The sequence below is a fragment of the Protopterus annectens genome, chromosome 17.part0 (genome assembly GCF_019279795.1).
Source record: "Protopterus annectens isolate FY-2018-M chromosome 17.part0, PAN1.0, whole genome shotgun sequence".
NCBI classification, from domain to species: Eukaryota; Metazoa; Chordata; order Ceratodontiformes; family Protopteridae; genus Protopterus; species Protopterus annectens.
The window spans coordinates 475008769-475024661 of NC_056751.1; positions in this window are offsets into that span (position 1 = coordinate 475008769).

The window sequence follows — 15893 nt, forward strand, 5'->3', positions numbered from 1 at the left end:
AGGTGAAGAGTAAACCTGCGGTCCATTACCAGTTCCCACCACAGGTGGCCAAGACTGGCACATCTGATGATAATCTGCGTACACAACATGGGCCAGACACCCCAGATACAGTTCTACATGTCACTGTACATGCATGTGGGAGGTGTGCACATCCCAGACACCATTCATGTCATGGACTAAGGAACACATACATGGCAAGTGATGCGCAGCATTGGCCACACACAGTAGTTACCCAGGTGACTGGATGGGGGATACAATACCAACCTGTGTGGGCAAATGCAGAAACTACAGCCCTGAGCCACAATGCAGACCATTGTCATGTGGCCTGATGCCAAGTTATACCCATCACCTAGCCTTGTATAGCTGTCTGGCACAGACGACCACCACACACTCATGCAGAAATGAATCCATGCATGTCAGTACTGGTACCCTGTGTGTTTGTGTGTGTGTTGTATGATGCGTATGAGCACATCCACACTGACTACAACCCCCATTGGTATACTGAAGCATGCTGTCTGATGTCAGACACCTCCCCATACCCTTTGCCCATAACCTCCATATGACCCATGTGGTCCATGTGATACCTGCACAGTAATGTGCTGTGGCAATCTCACTAGTGATGAGTTGTAATCCTGGCCCTGCCAAGTGTGTCAAAGTGTGTGTGTCCCTGTGAGAGTGTGGCTATTTTGATGCTAGCACCTGTTCATGTGGACAGGCACATGTACTTCACCTAACGTATAGCTACCATATCCCTGTTGCAGATGTCACTCACCATCACATATATGTTCTGAGGGCTCTACAACATAACCTATGTGGCACATCCAATAACTGCATAGAACTATGATAGCATTATATAGTCATCAGGGGTTTGATACGCTGTGCTGGTAGGTGTGTGACACAAACACGCTTAAGTTTTACTTTCCCACCCCTCCCTGACTTGTCTTTGCCTCTGTCTGCCTCTCTCACTCCCTCACTGGTGAATGTGGAGACCTATACCTGCTTTGCTTAGGCAGCAGCATGTGTATATTAGGTAATGCTCATGGTCAGCTGATGGCCTCTGCACAAATTGCAGCCCTCCCCTAGCTGATTGCATGTGGAACAGCTGCGGTAACATTCCCATAGCCAATTGCATGGAAACACACTCCAATATCTAGGGACATCATGTTGGTGTTGGGCCTTGTCATTTACTGTGAGCAGGAACTCGATCTGTTGTTTGGCAAACAGCATCTCAGATGGATTGGGGATTTACCTCTAACAACATACACTGTGGAAACAGACCAACACACAGGAGGGGGTGTGCCTGACCTGACTACAGACTGTAAGTGCTGCTATACTTCATTTGGAGTAATTTTGGTTTAACAGGGTGTGTGTGGATATGGCTGTCCTACATGTATTAATACCTGCCATGTCAGTTCTATGTTTATGAAGACTCTCCATCTGTAGGGTCATCTGCAGACTGGGCAGTGTATGTTGCCTTTGGTTCCATGTGTTACCCACAGAGCATGTATCTGTGAACTGCAGAAGGTAGTGGGAGGATTGCAGTCTATAGATGGTGAAAGCTGTGATAGTTACTGACTTCATATCCCTCATAGGACATATGTTGCGACAAACCCTGTTACAACAGTAAATGCATGATGTTATCACAGCAACATGTCAGCATTGGCCCTGTGTATGTGCTTCCAGCCAGAACTCTGTCACCCTTCATACATATGTCATGCATTAAGAGGTGCATATGTGCTGTACACCATAATTAGTGTCATCATATCTGATAACATGCCAGTGAGATATCAGACTGCTACACATGTTATGCACAGTAGGGGTTATATTTGATGACATAACCTGGACATTCTGTGGTTGTTTGTACAGTATTGTGGTCTGTGTACTTATGGTGAATGTCAACAGTGTGTGTATTGTTAATATGTACATTGGCCTGTGCACAGACTGTGGTAGATGTCATCATTCTAGGTCCCGTCCTATCTGATGTTACATCCTGCTCCACTGTATGTTACAATATTGGCTTACATGTTTGTAGGGCCATACACACACATGTCCCATACCACAGACAGGCATTAGGCCACACTGTGTAGTAGCCCAGTATGTGCAGGGTCAGTGTGTGAGTGGCACATATGAGGATGGTGTTGGACAGGTAGTCCATATACTGCAATATTATGTTAGCTTACCATATGTGACTGTGGCTGTATTCACATTGGTTGTGGTTATGCACTTTCACATAGGTGTATCTTAGCCTGTGCTGTGACATGCCTGTACAGCTGGCTATATATGCAGGTACATGTGCATTCCCCCATAGGAGATGTAGGCCAGTGTTGAGCCAGTCTGCATGTAGCCTGCACAGTGCTTTGTTACATGTCTAGCAGCTTAGTGTACTTACCCAGTGAGATGTCATGCCCAGATACTTGCCAGATGTACTGCTGGTGGGCCTCCCTTAACAGTCATGTCAATATCTAGTGTGTAGTATGTGGCCATGGAACCTCTGTACCAGCAGTTATTATGTGTCAGGACAGATAGGGGTGTGTGAATGCATAACCTATTGGGGTGAATGTATACCAGTCGTTATGTGTTACACTCATCTACATGGCTGCTAACATCCATATTGTCAGGTTTGGTCCACATGTTCTGCACTAAGGGGCTCTGTGAATAGCTCTGGACTGTACAGAGTGTGTCAGAATGTCCACATCTATTCGCCAATATCTCTGCTGTAGTCCACAGGAGCGTTATGTGCTTGCAATGGTACTGTACTATGATGTCCTTAGGATGTCTATCAATAGCCAATGGTGCACATGTGAAAAGCAGATGTGAACTCCCACACACACAATGTCTGTGAAGACAATCCCTGTTACAGTAGCAATAGTCTATTAATATACCTGCTATACATACCTTACATCCCCTTGCACTATGAAGTTGGGACTATGGGGGCTGAGGTAGGGCTACACCCCATGTTCAGGACATATGGTGAATATATATGTACATGTGATTATCTAGATATCTATATAGATAATTACACATGTACATATCGACATATATAGATGGGTGTGTATATGTACATAGATATGCATATACACACCCAGATATATACATATACGGAGCATTACACGTATACACATATACAGATAGTGATACATATGCACATATACGTATACCATGCTGCCATTCCTGCCAGCAGTCCACTGCTGTTGTATCCCGCACACATACGGTGGAGCTGGGACCATATATGTGTGGGCTTCACCTACACAATACATGTGTTCCCATATGTACTCCAGAGTTCAGTGTATGTAACAGTGGTATATGGCCCTGTATTATTGAGTCTTTGGGTGGATGCACCATACATAACCTAGGCTGTTACACAATTTTGGAGTATCAGGGGTGAGCTGCCTTAAGGTATCTGGATGTACAGTACCATGCATTTCACCTATCTTGACATTACTTACATAAAGTGGGTTACTGCAGGCCTACTGCCTCCTGCCATACAGACTGTTCTGTTTGCCAGTGTACCTGTGATGGTGTCATTTGTGCCTTGTTATGTAACAGTTACATCCCATTGGTCAACTGAAGTCTTTACCACCTAGTGATTGTGTACAGAGTGTAGATAGAGGCTGCTGGACTATACACCTGCATCACTTACTGTTGATTGTGTGGTATCCTGTGGCCCAGTCTGTCTTCACTATTGTACGATTTGGAGGGCTTGGTCTGGATAGCAACAGTTGTGGACCTTTCCAGACTACTGTATTAGTATAACGGTTTCACAGTTACATTGCTCTGTTGATTTGGTTGTCAGTGTCTGAACAGCTATGTGACATGGCATATACATGTGTAATAGTACACAAATAAAGGTATTCCATTTCTTCAAACCTGTCTGTGGTGTTTTATTCTATGGCCTCTCTGTGGGTATATGTTGCAGGCACCAAATGTCATTTGTATGGGTGGCTCATCCAATGTCCAATTGTTAGGGTGTTAACTGTCGGCATAGTGGCTGTTCCATATTGTGTGCACCTTCTACATATGTATCTTACTGTACATACCTCTGAGTGTATATGTGTAGTCACATGTATATCTATATATATGTGTGTGTAGATATATATATATATATATATATATATATATATATATATATATATATGTATGTATATATCTGTATCTGCATATATGTGTCTGTGTATATGTGTCCTGGGGATGTTGATAGCTTCCACATTTTACATTATCTATGGGAGGCAGATTGTACTGCATGATGTGTTACCAATACCAGCCTGACATCATACAGGCGGGATGCAGTACTGTTAACATCTTGTGCCCATGTCGTGTCAGGTCCTGGTTATGGGATCTGCAACATTTGGTAGTGTATTGCAGGGTGGACGTGTCTGGCTGTGGGGGAGTATGCCTATTCATACAAGACGTATATTGTTTGGGGCCTCTCAACCCCATTAACGATGCATGTGGACATATATGTTTTTGTTAATCTGCCATTGCTATCTACAGATGTATAGCCATATATATCTATATAGATATATATCTATCTGTTTACATATATATAACTATGTCCGTATATACCTACATAGGTATATATCTGCATGCATATATGTAACTTGCTATGTATATGTAGACATATAGGTGTAGACATATATATGTGTCGATGTAGGCATTTGCATGTATATATGTTTATATATATTTATATATATGTCTATATGTATGTATATATATATATATATATATATATATATATATATATATATATATATATATATATATATACATATACATATCTACATATATAGATATGTTGTATCTGTTTAGATATTAATATATTTACACACACACATACATCTACATGTTAGTATACTTTCTCTGTACTGTTGCATGATTGGGCTAGATGATATGTTTCTGAAAACATCAGATTTATGTATATCTGTCATGGCTTAGTGATAAATCACTTTGGCTATGGTGTGCAGAGTCCTGGATTCGAGCCGTGCAGAGGCCATTTATTTTGTTGCTGGGCAGAACACAAGCCATTGGATGCAGAGTGATTATGGCACTCTAAAGCAGTTGTAAGTGGGTTTGCGTGGGTTTGCGATGAGGTAAGCATTGCTAACTTCTGGTTACAGTTTCTTATACTCAGTTAGCTTCTAAATTGCTTAATCTGTGTAGGCAGTGCTTAACCCCATGCAAACAGGCTTAGACCCACTTACTGCTGCTTAAAAGTGCTTACTCCTGCTTACCCCCACTATAATTTCTTTAAAAGAAAAGAAAAAAGGGTTGAGAGGAAAGTGGTGAAAAAGAGGGAAAGACAGTAGGGAAAATAGCTAGGGATGTGCAGGAAGGGTGTAGGGAAGGTCCATAGCTGCCCATTTCTTCTACAGCAACAATTGTGCATATACACTGAATTTGGAGGTAGATTTGGACACTCAAACCCCTGGGAGAGGGGTGAGGACAACAATAATAAGTTGTGATGCCAATTAGACCAGATTACATGTGTCCAGTGGACACTTGTGTGAAATGGACAGCTATGTATGAGGCAAGATTTTTTTGTGGGAGCAGATTGCCATTTTTTTTTTCAGGTGAGAGTGGGATGTTGGGGAGGGGTAGTAGATGTATTTGGGGAGGTAGGTTGGGTAGGTTCATAGGTTCATAGGTTCATAGGTTTATACTAGGCTATCTGCCCTAAGGCATTTTTATATGAAAAAATACTGTGCCCATTAGTTTGTTGTGCCTCTGTCCAGCAGTGACACAGAGATGATTCCCAGGATAAACCTACGATCTCCCATCCACAGGTCAAGATTTCTCATGAACAGAGCCAGTCACATGGACGGGATTTTATTCCACAGCATAGGAGTCTCTGAGTGATAAATCTATCCCTCCAGCACGCCCTATTTATATCCTAGTGGTTTTGTGGATTTGATTTTTGAAGTGGAGCATGTCCATTAATTCGGGTTGGACATGGCCTATATCACCTCTGAACAGATGGTATGCAACTGAATAGAGCTGGAGTTTCTTCAATCTGGCAGCATATTATCCTTTTGGTGAGGAACTTGCTGCAGATGTTGGGTGCAATACATCCCGAATGGGGCATTGTACTCTATCATTGGTCTGATAAGTGAAGAGTACAGGGGAACAATGACCTTCATGATTAGGTGTGCAATGTAGAAGGTCTTTCTAACCAGTTTAGCAACGTGAGTGTCAAAAGAAAGGCCACTGTCAACCTGGGTCCCCAGGTCCCTGATAACTTCTTCTGTGCTTAGTGGATTGCCACCTATATGGTAGCTTGGGGTTACCTTTGTTTTTCGAAGGGTATGGCTATACATTTTATGGCTCTGGCATCAGCTATCTGTTTCCGTGAGTCCCTTCTGAAGGATATCCTTGTCCGATGCACTTTCCACTATGGCGCCCAGTTTGCAGTCGCCTGCAAACTTTGTCAGCCAAAGTCCTCCCATGTTGGCCTGTACTTCTGAGAAGTAGATGCCAAACAATAGGGGCCAAGGACCGACCCTGTGGGACACCACTTGTGACCGGATTGGAGTATGACATAGTGCCAGCAACTCTAACCCTGTGGGTTCTGTCCTGCAACCCATCTTGTGACATATGGGTTTACATTTAAGCTGGTAAGTTTTCTAATACGTGGGGTATTGGGTCGAAGGCCTTGGGAAGGGCAAGGTAGGCTGTATGGCCTGCCTTCCCCTCATAAAGGGCCTGGGTGACTGTTTCAAGAAGTTGACCAAGTTCAAAAGGCATGATCTGCCCTTGACGGTTAAACTGGGTCGGGTCCAATGTCTGCAAGTCCCCTATATCTTTGTTTATGAGCTCCATTATGATCCTCTCCATAGCTTTGCAGACTAGACTTGTTAAGCTTATGGGGCGGTAATTACCAGGGTCCATAGAGGCACCCCTTTGTGGAGTGGGACCAATCCTGTGGTAAGGCTGACATTAAACAGTCATTTAGACACCATCCGTCCCATTGATGCCGCTTTTAGAGAGAGCAGCTTCACCTGCGCATTTGAGATGTCTGGGAGGCTACACTCTGCTGGGATGGTTATCTCTCCTTTAGGGGTGAAGTTTGCACTGAACCTATCTGCCAGTATGTTGGCAATGTCTGTGGGTTCAGTGATTTTTGTATCATTTTGGACTAATTCTGAGCATATCTGGGAGTTTCCACCCAGGTTCCTAACATAGCTGAAAAAGGCCTTATGATTGTCCTTTGTTAACAGACAAGACCTAGGTTAACAGACAAGACACACAAGACACATACAGGGATGGTATATGACATATGTGGGGGTGTAAACACCTTGATGGGGATGGGGTGTTGGGATATCGGAAGCCCACAAGTCTCCTAGTGGTAACAGTGGAACTGAGGTCCCCACCCATGGGCAGTCAACACTGCACCTTCGCAGCCCCAAAGGTGGCTGTGTTGGGGGCTGTGCCTCAGAGCCAGGCTGAATCTCTCATGACATGTGGCCCTAAAGCTGGCATAGAAGATCACCAAACTGCTTATTGATCACTCTATGCACCACGATCCCGTCCTGGCGATTGGTGATAGGTGCCTGTCTGCGCCCACTCCCAGGAGGGGTGAGTCCCATCCCCTGAGGTTGATCCACCCAAAGGTGGTGCAGGACCAATGGACAGGGAGGTCCGGGGTTAGGCCCCAGACATGCTGTTGCCAGGTGCCACAGCCAGCTGAGGTGGGACAGGTGGGTCCACTGGGACCAGCCTTCCCAAGTGTGCTATAGTGTTTAGATTTCATCATCATGTAGGGGTTAGTAATAGTCAACACATTCCAAGGTTAGGTATAACAGCATGCATAGATATTCCCATTAACGCAGACACCAGATACGGAACAGTTGCATAGCAAAAAAATAAAACATGCATATATGGGACCACAGTGGTAATAAGAACAGCATGTAAGTACATTGATGGCACCATGCCAACAATGTTGGAATAATTCAATATGGCACATGCTTGGGAACCATTAAAATATTTATCAAGCAATTGGACATTATCAGAGTCAGTACATACCAGTTGGGTGGGTATGTTGATTATTGTTGGAGATAAGGTGGGGGGTGGAGAAAGATGTCAGTTGACAAGTAGTATATTCCTGTAGTCCACATTACTTTCTTAGTCAGTGCTGTTGTCTGTACCTTACAAGTCTTACTACACTACCCTATAGTCTTATTGTGGACAGTGATATGGCTGTCATCATCATTACGGCGGCACAGTGGTGCAGCGGTTAACGTTGTCGCCTCACAGCAAGAGGTTCTCTGGTTCGATTCTTGGCTGGGGTGCCTTCTGTGTGGAGTTTGCATGTTCTCCCTGTGTTCGCGTGGGTTCCCTTCAGGTACTCCGGTTTCCTCCCACATTCCAAAGACATGCATCTGGAGCATTTCTCCCCGGGTCTCCGCTGAAAACAGGCTCTGTGGAACCTAGTCAGACATTCCCGGTCAACAAATGTTAAATAAAAAAAAATAAAAATAAAAAATTACACATGGACCAGTTTTGCCTGCAGTATACACCTCTTACCTGGTATACCTGTGGAGGGAATGTTTGTTAACACTAAATGTTTGTACACATACTCCCATATTCCGGGTTGATGTTTTGCATTATGCTATCCAACTCTGTCTGCACAGATTCATGCCATGTGTTGACCACATGCTGGTGTACCTGGACATATCTAGAATATTGCCCTCTTCCGCCTTTAGTGATCTGACACACACATATACATGTTTTCCTACACAGTTATATTATGTAGCGCAGTGTGGGTGACAGTGACAAGTGATACTTTATTATTCAGAGAAAATGGAACACTCACAATCCCCTACAATACCAGGGTGGACAATATGAGTACAGGTTATATTGGTCTGTATTTCTCAGCACAGTGTTCTTATCCAATGTACCTGCGGGAGCAATGTTTGTTAGCACTACCTGACCTGACTGTTGCCACACAAAGTTCCAGATTACACATTAGTATTATGCACATACATCTCACTCTGTTACTGTACACACTCTGGTCACAGCTTGACAACATGGGAGTGTAGATAGGACATACTTGAAATATTACTCTCCTACCAGTTTTGGGAGTTGCTATAGTGACAGGTGTGTTCTCATGATGGTTGACAATCACTTGTATTCCCTGTATCCTGGCTACACATCTGGGATCATCCCACAGACTTACCAGGGGGACAGGCAGCAGATATGGGCAAATATACTGGAGATTCTCACCTCATGTGTACAGTTGAGGGGTATGAATCTGTATGCAGTCTAATTCCATTCCCAGGATTCAGATCATGGCTGTGTCTGCTACAACTTAAACACTGCCCATCACAGTTGTGTCTGCTATATTGATATTGCTGTATATCCCCAGTCTGCTTTCTGTCTTATTAATCCCCTGTGCTTATGCATTCTGACCTTGTATAACAACGCTCTTATACAGATTTCCTAGACAGTTATATGTTGTTGGACAGTGTGGGTGACAGTGATGTGTAATAAATCATTATTCAGAGCAACTGCATATCATTCTTGTATTTCTGGGCATAGTGTTGGTATCTGACAGACCTGTGGGAGGAATGTTTATTAGCACTACCTGAATGTTCCCACACACAGTACCAGGTCCCACATTACTTTTATGCACATACATCTCACTCTGTTACTGTACACACTCTGACCGCAGCTTAACAAGTTGGGGTGTAAATGGGACATATGTGGCTTCTTAGTCACATAAGTTATTGGGGAATTGCTAGTGTGCCAGGTTTGTTGTCATAGATGTGTGTCAATCAGTTGTATTTCCTGTTTGCTGCCTATACGTCTGGGATAATTCCACTGATTCCCAGGGGGACAGATTGATAGGCAATAGATATGGGCCAATTTGATAGACATTCTGGACATATCTGTACAGTTGTGGGGTATGATTCTATATGCAGACTACTACCACTGGCAGGATTCGAACATTGGCTGTGTATGCTAAATAAACAACAGTTCACATCTCAGCTGCATGTGCTATTCATTTTTTGCTGTCTGCATATTCCCTGCATACTGTCTATGTGTCTCTCAGTTGTAGTAAATGGCCTCTGGGGATTACACCTGTCATATACAGGCATTCCTACACATTCAATTTATGGTGCATGGTGTAGGTAACAGTGCTTAATACAACAGTACTATTATATGATTGCAAATCTACATTACCATATAATACCAGAATATGCACATGCAGTCCAACAGTTAGACTTGTTTTGTCAGGATATTACACTTTTATTGATATACAAACAATATGAGACTCTTCCTGCCATATTTTCTATTGTATTCAGTACTTGCCTTGAACAATACAGGTTTTATACTAGCAGTTAATTTACTGCTAATTTTATTTTTATTTACTATGACAGTAAAAGCATGATTATTACTGACCTGCCTCGCATCGTAACCTCACCAGGTGGCTGATGTGGGCCTCCTGGTTTACGGCCCGCTCCGTTGTAGCTGTGGGGGACATAAGAGGAATATATAGTCATACCTACCCATGATATATCTGAGCTGGCAATTAGTACACATACTGAGGTGATACTTACACATACTGGGGTGATACTTACACGCATCTGCCACATCCCCTGATGCTCTAGCCTCTTGGAGCCACTCCTCCAAGAGGTTCCCCTTCCGCCGCTTCAGGTCGGCATAGTGGTGCCTAACCTACTCACCAGTTTGGGGTATGCCAGTGGCACTGGTGAGGTCGTGGGAGATGGTCCCAGGCCTCCACCTTATATTGGGAGCCCTGGTACTGGCCCTGCAGCAGTCTCTGTGCATGGTCTTTAACTAGGAGTCCTGCCAAGACCTTGGACGCCTGGATGCACCAGCACTGTGCCCGGAAGCACACTCCTTCTCCCCTTGCTGCCATAATGCCTGCAAGGGAAAGCTATAACCAGTTATGAGATGTTTTCCTGCCTCTTGGGTTTAAGTAGGGCCGATTTCCCACACTTTTCTATGATTGGCTGGTTTTGAAAAGGCTAAGCTATGGGCTACCCTGCTTACCTAAGGTTGGCATTGTTTAAAGGGGTATACCACTGGGCACAATGAGTTAGCTGGTCTACACATTGTTCACACCTCCTAAGATGGCCTGTGCAATGCTTAGCATTGCTTACATTAGACTTTCATTATAATGCCTTTTTTGGCATTGTGTTATTATTCATTACACTTTATATGTATGCCTGGTATCCCTGACTGATGTGTACATGCACTCTGTGGGGTCCTTGTGTTTTATTGGGGACTTCAATACTCTATTACAATTACACCTCACTTCTGGGCTTACTTCTGTACTCCAGTTCACATATTTATGTTATGTAGTGGGTTATGTCCCATATGACTGTATATTGATGCCTTTCACAGGATCAGTTTGGTTATACTATGGTGAGGACTTGTTTGCTACTGCCTCATTCTTCTGTACTTCTGTGATGGCTTGGTGGATAACTACTGGGGCTATGGTGTATATGGTCCTGGGTTTGAGACGCATGGCTGTTTATTTTGTTGATGGGCAGAACAAGGGCTGTTGGATACAGAGTGATTAAGGCATTTTTGGGCAGTTGTAAGTGGGTTTGCATGATGGTATGCAATGCTAACCTGCCGTTACATCTGTTTACAGAGAGTTAGCTTGAGACTTGCTTAGCCAGTGTAGTCATTGCTTACTGCCGCGCAAACGGTGTTACACTCACTTACTAGTGCTTACATATGCTTACTACTGCTTATTGGTACTTAGACCTGCTTACTAGTGCCTTATTCATTATGACACTGACACCTCACATGTGCATTTACTGCAGTACTCCAGTTCATAAATATATGCTATTTAGTGGGTTATGCAACAAAAATATTGGTCATAACGTGCTTTGCCATGTAAAATTGGCCATGTTGCAGTGAGACTTGAACCAGGAATGCCTGCTCACTACACTATTGCTCTGCTGCTTCATTTGCATATATCTTCCTTGTTTTCCTCTTCAGCCTTTTAAGCTGCTTTAAACATAGCTAAGCGATGGCACACCCTCACACCTACCATTAGCTGTATTCAGATGGTTAAAAAGAGAAAAAGGTTTCTTCATTTTATTTCTATATTCTGTTGCTGTTATACACAAGGGGGACTGTTGATGGGGATATGCAGTCACCTGTGAGCAGTCTCGCTCATTGCATTCCCCTGTCTGTTGTTCTACATTGCGGGCCTTGTTTATTCTGAGAGCTCTGCTCTCAGACACGCCCGCTGCACTCTTACATGCTCCGTGTAAGGGTAGGAGCTCGAACAGAGCGCATCATTAATATGCATGGCACGCTGCCATCCTGCTCCTTAATAGTCGCTTCCATGCAGGACTAAGCTAGTCCTGCATGGGAGATTAGTAAATCCGGGGGATAGCCAATTAACCCTTTACTCACCTCAAGGCTAAACAAGCAGCAGGTGTATAGTGCACAAATAAGTCCTCCTGCAAACATCATATTTTGGTAATAGGTAGCAGAAAGAAACCTAATGTCTTAACAGCTGTGGACTCCCACAATATAAAATAATGACATTATATCCACATAGTCAACTGCAAACCAGTGACTACTGATAAAGCAGTAAGCCTCATGTAAAGTACAGTAGACTGTTGCAACAACATAAAAACAATAATATAACAGCTATAATGAATGGATTACTTTTGTTAACTAGCATTTTGGCTATCATTTGTATGCAGCATCTAACTGGCATTCTGCCTTGGAGGAATGAATTCAATAGCTTATAACCATGTAGTATTCCACCTCACTTCAGTATAAATCTTTTTCTTCAGGGGATGGGGTTTTATACAGTCAAGCAGTTATACAACATACTGCTGCTTAACAACATTAATGTTAATCCAAAATAACATAATTTCTACTAAATTTATACTAACATTTTCATATCAGGATTTATCTCTTAATCCATTTATCTGCTATAAATGTGAAAATCATAGCGTTTCAGCAATTTAGTAGATTAATGTGTATTTATATTCATCACATTATAAAGCATGAATATCTAGCTGCTTGCTAAGTTTTTGCTGAATAGCTTGAATATTCTTAGTTCATATAAAATACATTATGTACAGACTGATTACATCAAGTGCTGTTACTTTCCTTAAATTGAATACTACACTCTTCTTAGATGCGAGATTGCAGTACAACTGGAACTGGGTATGTGTCCTTTCCCCACTGAAGTGCAATGTCAGAGGTGATATATATATATATATATATATATATATATATATATATATATATATATATATATATATATATATATATATATATATATATATATATATATATATTTTACATAGTTTATGGGAGTGCAAGGGGGCTTGCCGCCTTGCAAAAAAGAATATTTTTAACATGTTTTTGTTTTTTGATATTTTCTAAAAGTGCTCAATTACTTTTGAACACATTGTACTTTGTACTCAATATTGTTGTTTCTGTTTGTTTTGAGGAGTCAAAACAGATTCACAGATATATTCACAGCACAGCATTCGCAGCGTGCTGTTACGATGTTGAAGTCTAACAGCATGCTACCTTCAGCATGGCACAGCATGATAGTCTTTCCTTGCTTATTATCCCAAATATGTCCAGCTTGTTTCCGGAAATGTTGCAATTCAAAATGGATGTTATGTATATACTGTACATCTTGTAAACAACTTTGGTTTTACTGCTGTCTGTCTGCAACATTTCTTTGCATATAAGACTCTATGACAAGCCTAAGGATATGCAACAAACATATTTTTCAAGAGTCTTTTAAAAACATTTGATTTTGCATTTGTTGTTATGTAGTGTATACTTCGTGAATATTTGCATTGCTTACTTATATATATATATATATATATATATATATATATATATATATATATATATATTTATTTTTTTTTTTTTGTATGGCAGGTTCTACTGTACTATACTGTACTGTAGTGCATGAACATAGTTACTGTACTGTTATTACATTGTACTTACAGTATTATTATTTTTATTACTACAGTATACAGTATTATGTATTAATTTGAAGAGTTTCTAAAGTGTTTTACATGTAAAGAAAAGTAAAATAAATACTAGACTGAGGCAAACATTTGACTAAGTGACATTTAATTAGAACCATATGTACTTGTTTCAACTTACATATAATTTTGACTTGACAGACTAAAAAATGGATCTCATTCTTAACCTTGGGACTATCTGTAGTTATCAGGGAAACTACACTGGTGTTATAGCAGCACATAAACTATTATTGGCATCCGGGATGTGGGAGCTACTAGACACTAGGGATTACCCTGACCTTGAGTATCATAACAGCAAGGACAGTAGTATGGGGATCAGTGGGTAGGGGAAACACTAGACAAAAGGGCAGCCACAATTGTGCCATAACTCTATTAGGAGGACTGGGGGAAAGAAAGACACCAGGACAACTAAACGTGTGCTGTAATGGTGCTTCAACTATTACAGGATTCAGGGGTGGGCAGGACCATAGGAGGGCAGACTAATCTGGGACAAGAACTGTGACTGTCATGTGTGCATGTGTTTTTTTTCTTTTCTTTGAGCATGTACTTGTGTATGTCGAGGAGTGACTGGGGGTAATGCCAGTGCTGACATCTGCAGCGGTTTACTACCACATGTGCAGATCAGCAATGATCTGCACATGTCAGTAGTAACTTTGATCCATCATGATTTACATATCTATAAACCACAAAATACCACATCATGGGAACAGGGCCTTTTTAACATGAGATGTATGACTCATTCTATGCCTTTTAATGAATTCCCAAGTTAATGTTGTAGCTATTTGATGTGTGTGACGATAGGAGATACTGCCAGCCATGCCAGGGAGAAGTGGGGCAGTGGATGTATGACTTATGCCAGCACAGCTAGCTGGAATTTTGTAAATAATTATATATCATTTGTATATCAAGCTGATCTGTGCAGATGCTTGTGCTGAAAATGCATTTGTGAGCTTTGCTTGTGTTAATTGTGTTGAATGTATCAACAGTGCACCCTTCTGAAGTGAAGAGAAATGTATATGTATTATGGTATCTGAATTAAATGTATAAGTTTTAATAGAGGACACTGGCATAGCAAAGGTTAACTAGCTGGCTTATTTTAAGAAAACTTAGGGAAATATAAATGAGCTGTTGAATCATTAAAAGGCACACCAAAGTGCCGAGTAGGACTGGAAACGCTGGGTCTGAGACATACCCTTTGTTCATTAGCTCAGTGAAAAGATGGGAGGGCCCCAGGCTCTGCCATAAACATTTGGATGTGTATTGCAGCTGTCTATGGTCAATTGCTGTTTCAAACTTCAAAAGGAGATATTGTGAGAGTCTAGAGTAATGTAACCAGATGAGGTCATTCTGCAAGTCATCTTAGATATTATATTTTACAGGGACTAATCTCAGAGGATAAAGCATTCTGTTTGGGATCCTGTCTAGAAAGACTGCTCATGTATTTTATCTTGCCTTGCCCAAGTAAGTTATTAGGGAACAGTAAATTCTCTTAGATTCAGTCAGGAATATAGTGAAGCTTAATTTAAAGATTTTTTTCTTTATTTGTATGAGTCTGTCCAATGTTGTTTTCAATATTTTCTGTGATTTGAATTCTGTGGTTTACTGTGAATATATATTAAATATTTTCATGTTCTTTTATTATTTATTATTAAATATATTTAAAACTTTTATTGTGTCTGGTCCTTAGTATCTAACCTTTGAGAGTACATATATTCATTGCTGACACTGTGTGTGCTACTCCAGAAGTCCTAGCCGTCTTGGTTTACTACTACCATTTGTATTAGTATTAATATTGGACAGTATAATTGGACACTCTTTGTTAAGGGCCTTAGAGTAGCTGATTGTGAAGTGTGTGGTGGGAGTAATAACTACTTTATACTCTAGGCA